Here is a 10,000-nt window from a genome sequence, read left to right on the forward strand (position 1 = left end):
GACTTGGGTCAGAGTACAGCCGAAGTGGAGCACTTGTGTCGGACTAGGGAGGCTGTGCCGTGCCCCTGGAGGTCTAAAGGATGACCAGTAGTTGTGGTTCTCGCCCCGGGACTTGGGTCAGAGTATAGCCCAAGTGGAGCACTTGTGTCGGCCTAGGGAGGCTGTGCCGGGCCCCCTGGAGGTCTAAAGGATGACCATGAGGTCAAAAGGATGACCAGTAGTTGTGGTTCTCGCCCCGGGACTTGGGTCAGAGTATAGCCCAAGTGGAGCACTTGTGTCGGACTAGGGAGGCTGTGCCGTGCCCCCTGGAGGTCTAAAGGATGACCAGTAGTTGTGGTTCTCGCCCCGGGACTTGGGTCAGAGTATAGCCCAAGTGGAGCACTTGTGTCGGACTAGGGAGGCTGTGCCGTGCCCCCTGGAGGTCTAAAGGATGACCAGTAGTTGTGGTTCTCGCCCCGGGACTTGGGTCATAGTATAGCCCAAGTGGAGCACTTGGGTCGGACTAGGGAGGCTGTGTCGTGCCCCCTGGAGGTCTAAAGGATGACCAGTAGTTGTGGTTCTCGCCCCGGGACTTGGGTCAGAGAATAGCCCAAGTGGGACACTTGTGTCGGACTAGGGAGGCTCTGCCGTGCCCCCTGGAGGTCTAAAGGATGACCAGTAGTTGTGGTTCTCGCCCCGGGACTTGGGTCATAGTATAGCCCAAGTGGAGCACTTGGGTCGGACTAGGGAGGCTGTGTCGTGCCCCCTGGAGGTCTAAAGGATGACCAGTAGTTGTGGTTCTCGCCCCGGGACTTGGGTCAGAGAATAGCCCAAGTGGGACACTTGTGTCGGACTAGGGAGGCTCTGCCGTGCCCCCTGGAGGTCTAAAGGATGACCAGTAGTTGTGGTTCTCGCCCCGGGACTTGGGTCAGAGTATAGCCCAAGTGGAGCACTTGTGTCGGACTAGGGAGGCTGTGCCGTGCCCCCTGGAGGTCTAAAGGATGACCATTAGTTGTGGTTCTCGCCCCGGGACTTGGGTCAGAGTACAGCCCAAGTGGAGCACTTGCGTCGGACTAGGGAGGCTGTGCCGGGCCCCCTGGAGGTCTAAAGGATGACCAGTAGTTGTGGTTCTCGCCCCGGGCCGTGGGTCTGAGTATGGCCCAAGTGGGACACTTGTGTCGGACTAGGGAGGCTCTGCCGTGCCCCCTTGAGGTCTAAAGGATGACCAGTAGTTGTGGTTCTCGCCCCGGGACTTGGGTCATAGTATAGCCCAAGTGGGACACTTGTGTCGGACTAGGGAGGCTCTGCCGTGCCCCCTTGAGGTCTAAAGGATGACCATGAGGTCAAAAGGATGACCAGTAGTTGTGGTTCTCGCCCCGGGACTTGGGTCAGAGTATGGCCCAAGTGGTGCACTTGTGTCGGTCTAGGGAGGCTGTGCCGGTCCCCCTGGAGGTCTAAAGGATGACCAGTAGTTGTGGTTCTCGCCCCGGGACTTGGGTCAGAGTATAGCCCAAGTGGAGCACTTGTGTCGGACTAGGGAGGCTGTGCCGGGCCCCCTGGAGGTCTAAAGGATGACCAGTAGTTGTGGTTCTCACCCCGGGTCGTGGGTCCGAGTCTGGCCCGAGTAGAGCACTTTGGTCGGCTACCGGGGGGTGTGCCGTGCCCCCTGGAGGTCTAAAGGATGACCAGTAGTTGTGGTTCTCGCCCCGGGACTTGGGTCAGAGTATAGCCCAAGTGGAGCACTTGTGTCGGCCTAGGGAGGCTGTGCCGGGCCCCCTGGAGATCTAAAGGATGACCATGAGGTCAAAAGGATGACCAGTAGTTGTGGTTCTCGCCCCGGGACTTGGGTCAGAGTATAGCCCAAGTGGAGCACTTGTGTCGGCCTAGGGAGGCTGTGCCGGGCCCCCTGGAGGTCTAAAGGATGACCAGTAGTTGTGGTTCTCGCACCGGGACTTGGGTCAGAGTACAGCCCAAGTGGAGCACTTGTGTCGGTCTAGGGAGGCTGTGCCGGGCCCCCTGGAGGTCTAAAGGATGACCATGAGGTCAAAAGGATGACCAGTAGTTGTGGTTCTCGCCCCGGGACTTGGGTCAGAGTATAGCCCAAGTGGAGCACTTGTGTCGGACTAGGGAGGCTGTGCCGTGCCCCCTGGAGGTCTAAAGGATGACCAGTAGTTGTGGTTCTCGCCCCGGGACTTGGGTCAGAGTATAGCCCAAGTGGAGCACTTGTGTCGGCCTAGGGAGGCTGTGCCGGGCCCCCTGGAGGTCTAAAGGATGACCATGAGGTCAAAAGGATGACCAGTAGTTGTGGTTCTCGCCCCGGGACTTGGGTCAGAGTATAGCCCAAGTGGAGCACTTGTGTCGGACTAGGGAGGCTGTGCCGTGCCCCCTGGAGGTCTAAAGGATGACCAGTAGTTGTGGTTCTCGCCCCGGGACTTGGGTCAGAGTATAGCCCAAGTGGAGCACTTGTGTCGGACTAGGGAGGCTGTGCCGTGCCCCCTGGAGGTCTAAAGGATGACCAGTAGTTGTGGTTCTCGCCCCGGGACTTGGGTCATAGTATAGCCCAAGTGGAGCACTTGGGTCGGACTAGGGAGGCTGTGTCGTGCCCCCTGGAGGTCTAAAGGATGACCAGTAGTTGTGGTTCTCGCCCCGGGACTTGGGTCAGAGAATAGCCCAAGTGGGACACTTGTGTCGGACTAGGGAGGCTCTGCCGTGCCCCCTGGAGGTCTAAAGGATGACCAGTAGTTGTGGTTCTCGCCCCGGGACTTGGGTCAGAGTATAGCCCAAGTGGAGCACTTGTGTCGGACTAGGGAGGCTGTGCCGTGCCCCCTGGAGGTCTAAAGGATGACCATTAGTTGTGGTTCTCGCCCCGGGACTTGGGTCAGAGTACAGCCCAAGTGGAGCACTTGCGTCGGACTAGGGAGGCTGTGCCGGGCCCCCTGGAGGTCTAAAGGATGACCAGTAGTTGTGGTTCTCGCCCCGGGCCGTGGGTCTGAGTATGGCCCAAGTGGGACACTTGTGTCGGACTAGGGAGGCTCTGCCGTGCCCCCTTGAGGTCTAAAGGATGACCAGTAGTTGTGGTTCTCGCCCCGGGACTTGGGTCATAGTATAGCCCAAGTGGGACACTTGTGTCGGACTAGGGAGGCTCTGCCGTGCCCCCTTGAGGTCTAAAGGATGACCATGAGGTCAAAAGGATGACCAGTAGTTGTGGTTCTCGCCCCGGGACTTGGGTCAGAGTATGGCCCAAGTGGTGCACTTGTGTCGGTCTAGGGAGGCTGTGCCGGTCCCCCTGGAGGTCTAAAGGATGACCAGTAGTTGTGGTTCTCGCCCCGGGACTTGGGTCAGAGTATAGCCCAAGTGGAGCACTTGTGTCGGACTAGGGAGGCTGTGCCGGGCCCCCTGGAGGTCTAAAGGATGACCAGTAGTTGTGGTTCTCACCCCGGGTCGTGGGTCCGAGTCTGGCCCGAGTAGAGCACTTTGGTCGGCTACCGGGGGGTGTGCCGTGCCCCCTGGAGGTCTAAAGGATGACCAGTAGTTGTGGTTCTCGCCCCGGGACTTGGGTCAGAGTATAGCCCAAGTGGAGCACTTGTGTCGGCCTAGGGAGGCTGTGCCGGGCCCCCTGGAGATCTAAAGGATGACCATGAGGTCAAAAGGATGACCAGTAGTTGTGGTTCTCGCCCCGGGACTTGGGTCAGAGTATAGCCCAAGTGGAGCACTTGTGTCGGCCTAGGGAGGCTGTGCCGGGCCCCCTGGAGGTCTAAAGGATGACCAGTAGTTGTGGTTCTCGCACCGGGACTTGGGTCAGAGTACAGCCCAAGTGGAGCACTTGTGTCGGTCTAGGGAGGCTGTGCCGGGCCCCCTGGAGGTCTAAAGGATGACCAGTAGTTGTGGTTCTCGCCCCGGGCCGTGGGTCTGAGTATGGCCCAAGTGGGGCACTTGCGTCGGACTGGGGAGGCTCTGCCGCGCCCCCTGGAGGTCAAAAGGATGACCAGTAGTTGTGGTTCTCACCCCGGGTCGTGGGTCCGAGTCTGGCCCGAGTAGAGCACTTTGGTCGGCTACCGGGGGGTGTGCCGTGCCCCCTGGAGCCATGGGAGTGAGCTCCAGCAGACTGGTATTTTTCGGAGAACCAGGCCCACACTCCTCAGACTTTGTGCCCAGGGACAGGCCACCAAAATCGGCCGCGGCTCGTGCACTTTGCCCCTGCGTTTCTCCCAGAACCAGAGCCGGAAAAATCCCAAAATTGATGCCCAGAGATAGTCGACTCTGCCTGGAATAGATTGCCACCCAAACCCGCCAACTCACGCTGGTTTTCCGATGGCCTCACCTACTAACCCGAGCATGGTCATCGCTCGCACCTTCCAAAACCTCCAGGGGCGCAGGCACTTTTCATTTACTGGCCATAAGGCCGACCGCCTTAAGCGTTAAGCGATAAGCGAAAGGCTTAGTTTGGACTTAGTTTTTGGAGCGACGAGGTCGCCGTTTTGTCAATTCTGAACCGATTTTCACGCGGTTTTCGACTGCCTGCGCCTGGGGAGCCGCCCAGAAGCCCCAGGCAGTGTTCTGGGTGGACTTCCGGACCGGTCCGGACCCGGTACCGGCCGGGGGAACCGCACCACGCCTCTCGGGCGTTTCTACACCGATTTTCGCGGGGTTTTCGACTGCATAGACGGGGCCACCTGCTGCAGGGCCCGAGGGAGGGCCTTACTGAGCTGGGTCCGACGCAGGGCCCGGTTCCTGGAGCCCGCTGGGGGGGGGGGGGGGTTCTCTAAGGCTCACGGCGGGCTGCTGAGGGGCCGGATCGGATGCAGACAGGCGCTCCTCTGCCCAGGTCTTTGCTCCCCTGCCCCACTAGGAATGGAAGACACACTGCCAACAGCTTCTGGAGGGTGATGGGCCCTGCTGCAGACCAGGTCCGACCCAGGTTTCAGCTATCCCACCCCGCAGGGACTTAAAGACACACTGCCATCAGCTTCTGGAGGCTGCTGAGCTCTACTATAGAGCAGGTCCGACCCAGGTTTCAGCTCCTGCAGCCCACTAGGACTTAAACACACACTGCCATCAGCGTCTGGATGGTGATGGGCCCTGCTGCAGACCAGGTCCGACCCAGGTTTCAGCTATCCCACCCCGCAGGGACTTAAAGACACACTGCCATCAGCTTCTGGAGGCTGCTGAGCTCTACTATAGAGCAGGTCCGACCCAGGTTTCAGCTCCTGCAGCCCACTAGGACTTAAACACACACTGCCATCAGCGTCTGGATGGTGATGGGCCCTGCTGCAGACCAGGTCCGACCCAGGTATCAGCTCCTGCACCCCGCAGGGAATTGAAGACACACTGCCATCAGCTTCTGGAGGCTGCTGAGCTCTGCTATAGACCAGGTCCGACCCAGGTTTCAGCTCCTGCACCCCGCAGGGAACTAAACACACACTGCCATCTGCAACTGGAGGCTGCTGAGCCCTGCTGCAGACCAGGTCCGACCCAGGTTATGGCTCTCCCACCCCCCTGGGACTTAAACACACACAGCCATCAGCTTCTGGATGGTGATGGGCCCTGCTGCAGACCAGGTCCGACCCAGGTTTCAGCTCCTCAACCCCGCAGGGACTTAAACCCACACCGCCATCAGCTTCTGGAGGGTGATGGGCCCTGCTGCGGGCCAGGTCCGACCCAGGTTTCAGCTCTCCCACCCCGCAGGGACTTAAACACACACAGCCATCAGCTTCTGGGGGCTGCTGAGCCCTGCTGCAGACCAGGTCCGACCCAGGTTTCAGCTCTCCCACCCCGCAGGGTCTTTAACACACACACTGCCATCAGCTGCTGGAGGCTGCTGAGCTCCGCTATAGACCAGGTCCGACCCAGGTTTCTGCTCCTGCACCCCGCAGGGAATGAAAGACACACTGCCATCAGCTTCTGGAGGCTGCTGAGCCCTGCTGCAGACCAGGTCCGACCCAGGTATCGGCTCTCCAACCAGGCAGAGACTTAAACACACACACACACACACACACTGCCATCAGCTTCTGGGGGCTGCTGAGCTCTGCTGTAGACCGGGTCCGACCCAGGTTTCTGCTCCTCCACCCCGCAGGGACTTAAACACACACTGCCACCAGCTTCTGGAGGGTGATGGGCCCTGCTTTAGACCAGGTCTGACCCGGGATATAGCTCTCCCACCCCGCAGGGACTTAAACACTCACTGCCATCAGCTGCTGGAGGCTGCCGAGCTCTGCTGCAGACCAGGTCCCACCCAGGTTTCTGCTCCTGCACCCCGCAGGGACTTAAACACACACTGCCACCAGCTTCTGGAGGGTGATGGGCCCTGCTGTGGACCAGGTCCGACCCGGATATCAGCTCTCCCACCAGGCAGGGACTTAAACACACACTGCAATCAGCTGCTGGAGGCTGCTGAGCTCTACTATAGACCAGGTCCGACCCAGGTTTCAGCTCTCCCACCAGGCAGTGACTTAAAGACACACTGCCATCAGCTGCTGGAGGCTGCTGAGCTCTTCTATAGACCAGGTCCGACCCAGGTTTCAGCTCTCACACCAGGCAGGGACTTAAACACACACTGCCATCAGCTGCTGGAGGCTGCTGAGCTCTGCTATAGACCAGGTCCGACCCAGGTTTCAGCTCTCCCACCAGGCAGGGACTTAAAGACACACTGCCATCAGCTGCTGGAGGCTGCCGAGCCCTGCTGCAGACCATGTCCGACCCAGGTTTCAGCTCTCCCACCAGGCAGGGACTTAGAGGCACGCTGCCATCAGCTTCTGGAGGCTGCTGAGCTCTGCCATAGACCAGGTCCGACCGAGGTTTCAGCTCTCCCACCCCGCAGGGACTTAAACACACACTGCCATCAGCTGCTGGAGGCTGCTGAGCTCTGCTATAGACCAGGTCCGACCCGGGATATAGCTCTCCCACCCCGCAGGGACTTAAACACACACTGCCATCAGCTGCTGGAGGCTGCTGAGCTCTTCTATAGACCAGGTCCGACCCAGGTTTCAGCTCTCCCACCCCGCAGGGACTTGAACACACACTGCCATCAGCTTCTGGAGGCTGCTGAGCTCTGCTATAGACCAGGTCCGACCCAGGTTTCTGCTCCTCCACCCCGCAGGGAATTAAAGACACACTGCCATCAGCTTCTGGATGGTGATGGGCCCTGCTGCAGACCAAGTCCGACCCGGGTTACAGCTCTCCCACCAGGCAGGGAATTAAACACACACTGCCATCAGCTGCTGGAGGCTGCTGAGCTCCGCTATAGACCAGGTCCGACCCGGGTTCCTGCTCCTGCACCCCGCAGGGACCAAAACACACACACTGCCATCAGCTTCTGGAGGCTGCTGAGCTCTTCTATAGACCAGGTCCGACCCAGGTTTCAGCTCTCCCACCAGGCAGGGACTTAAACACACACTGCCATCACCTTCTGCTGGCTGCTGAGCTCTGCTGCAGACCAGGTCCGACCCAGGTTTCAGCTCCTGCACCCCGCAGGGAACTAAACACACACTGCCGTCACCTTCTGCTGGCTGCTGAGCCCTGCTGCAGACCAGGTCCGACCCAGGTTTCAGCTCCTGCACCCCGCAGTGGATTAAAGACACACTGCCATCAGGTTCTGGAGGCTGCTGAGCTCTGCTGCAGACCAGGTCCGACCCAGGTTATGGCTCTCCCACCCCGCAGGGACTTAAACACACACCGCCGTCAGCTTCTGGATGGTGATGGGCCCTGCTGCAGACCAGGTCCGACCCACGTTTCAGCTCTCCCACCCCGCAGGGGATGAAACACACACTGCCATCAGCTTCTGGAGGCTGCTGAGCTCTGCTAAAGACCAGGTCCGACCCAGCTTTCAGCTCTCCCACCAGGCAGGGAGTTAAAGACACACTGTCATCGGCTTCTGGAGGGTGCTGAGCCCTGCTGCACACCAAGTCTGACCCAGGTTTCAGCTCATCCACCCCGCAGGGACCTAAACACACACTGCCATCAGCTTCTGAGTGGTAATGGGCCCTGCTGCAGACCAGGTCCGACCCAGGTTTCAGCTCCTCCACCCCGCCATCACCAGCTGGAGGCTGGCTGCTGCTCCTGCACCCTGCCATCAGCTGCTGGAGGCTTCTGTTCCTCCACCCCGCCATCAGCAGCTGGAGGCTGGCTGCTGGAGGCTGGCTGCTGCTCCTCCACCCCGCCATCACCAGCTGGAGGCTGGTTGCAGCTCCTGCACCCCGCCATCAGCTGCTGGAGGCTGCCTGCAGCCCCTGCACCCCGCCATCAGCTGCTGGAGGCTGGCTGCAGCTCCTGCACACCGCCATCAGCTGCTGGAGGCTGCCTGCAGCTCCTGCACCCCGCCATCAGCTGCTGGAGGCTGGCTGCTGCTCCTGCACCCCGCCAGCAGCTGCTGGAGGCTGGCTGCTGCTCCTCCACCCAACCATCAGCTGCTGGACGCTGGCTGCTGCTCCTGCACCCCGCCATCAGCTGCTGGAGGCTGGCTGCTGCTCCTCCACCACCCAACCATCAGCTGCTGGACGCTGGCTGCAGCTCCTCCACACCCGCCATCAGCTGCTGGTGGCTGGCTGCAGCTCCTTCACCCCGCCATCAGCTGCTGGTGGCTGGCTGCAGCTCCTTCACCCCGCCATCACCAGCTGGAGGCTGGCTGCTGCTCCTGCACCCCGCCATCAGCTGCTGGAGGCTGCCTGCAGCTCCTGCGCCCCGCCATCAGCTGCTGGAGGCTGGCTGCTGCTCCTGCACCCTGCCATCAGCTGTTCGAGGCTGGCTGCAGCTCCTCCACCCCACCATCACCAGCTGGAGGCTGGTTGCAGCTCCTGCACCCCGTCATCAGCAGCTGGAGGCTGCCTGCTGCTCCTGCACCCCGCCATCAGCTGCTGGAGGCTGCCTGCAGCTCCTGCACCCCGCCATCATTTGCTGGAGGCTGGCTGCAGCTCCTGCAACCCGCCATCAGCTGCTGGAGGCTGGCTGCTGCTCCTCCACCCCACCATGACCTGCTGGAGGCTGGCTGCAGCTCCTTCACACCGCCATCAGCTGATGGATGCTGGCTGAACGCTGGAGGCTGGCTGCTGCTCCCACACACCGCCATCAGCTCCTGGAGGCTGGCTGGCTGCTGGAGGCTGTCTGCTGCTGCTCCTCCACCCCGCCATCACCAGCTGGAGGCTGGCTGCTGGAGGCTGGCTGCAGCTCCTGCACCCCACCATCAGCTGCTGGAGGCTGGCTTCTGCTCCTCCACCCCGCCATCAGCTGCTGGGGGCTGGCTGCTGGAGGCTGGCTGCAGCTCCTCCACCCCGCCATCACCAGCTGGAGGCTGGTTGCAGCTCCTGCACCCCGCCATCAGCTGCTGGAGGCTGCCTGCTGCTCCTGCACCCCGCCATCAGCTGCTGGAGGCTGCCTGCACCTCCTGCACCCCGCCATCAGCTGCTGGAGGCTGGCTTCTGCTCCTCCACCCCGCCATCAGCTGATGGAGGCTGCCTGCTTCTCCACCCCGCCATCACTAGCTGGAGGCTGGCTGCTGGAGGCTGGCTGCAGCTCCTCCACCCCGCCATCAGCTGCTGGAGGCTGCCTGCAGCTCCTGCACCCCGCCATCACCAGCTGGAGGCTGGCTTCTGCTCCTCCACCCCGCCATCAGCTGATGGAGGCTGCCTGCTTCTCCACCCCGCCATCACTAGCTGGAGGCTGGCTGCTGGAGGCTGGCTGCAGCTCCTCCACCCCGCCATCAGCTGCTGGAGGCTGGCTGCTGCTCCTGCACCCCGCCATCAGCTGCTGGAGGCTGGCTGCTGCTCCTCCACCCAACCATCAGCTGCTGGACGCTGGCTGCAGCTCCTCCACCCCACCATCAGCTGCTGGACGCTGGCTGCAGCTCCTCCACCCCGCCATCAGCTGCTGGAGGCTGCCTGCAGCTCCTGCACCCCGCCATCAGCTGCTGGAGGCTGCCTGCAGCTCCTGCACCCCGCCATCACCAGCTGGAGGCTGGCTTCTGCTCCTCCACCCCGCCATCAGCTGATGGAGGCTGCCTGCTTCTCCACCCCGCCATCACTAGCTGGAG

Source organism: Nothobranchius furzeri, unplaced genomic scaffold (assembly GCF_043380555.1).
Source record: "Nothobranchius furzeri strain GRZ-AD unplaced genomic scaffold, NfurGRZ-RIMD1 Scf179, whole genome shotgun sequence".
In the NCBI taxonomy this organism is placed as follows: Eukaryota; Metazoa; Chordata; class Actinopteri; order Cyprinodontiformes; family Nothobranchiidae; genus Nothobranchius; species Nothobranchius furzeri.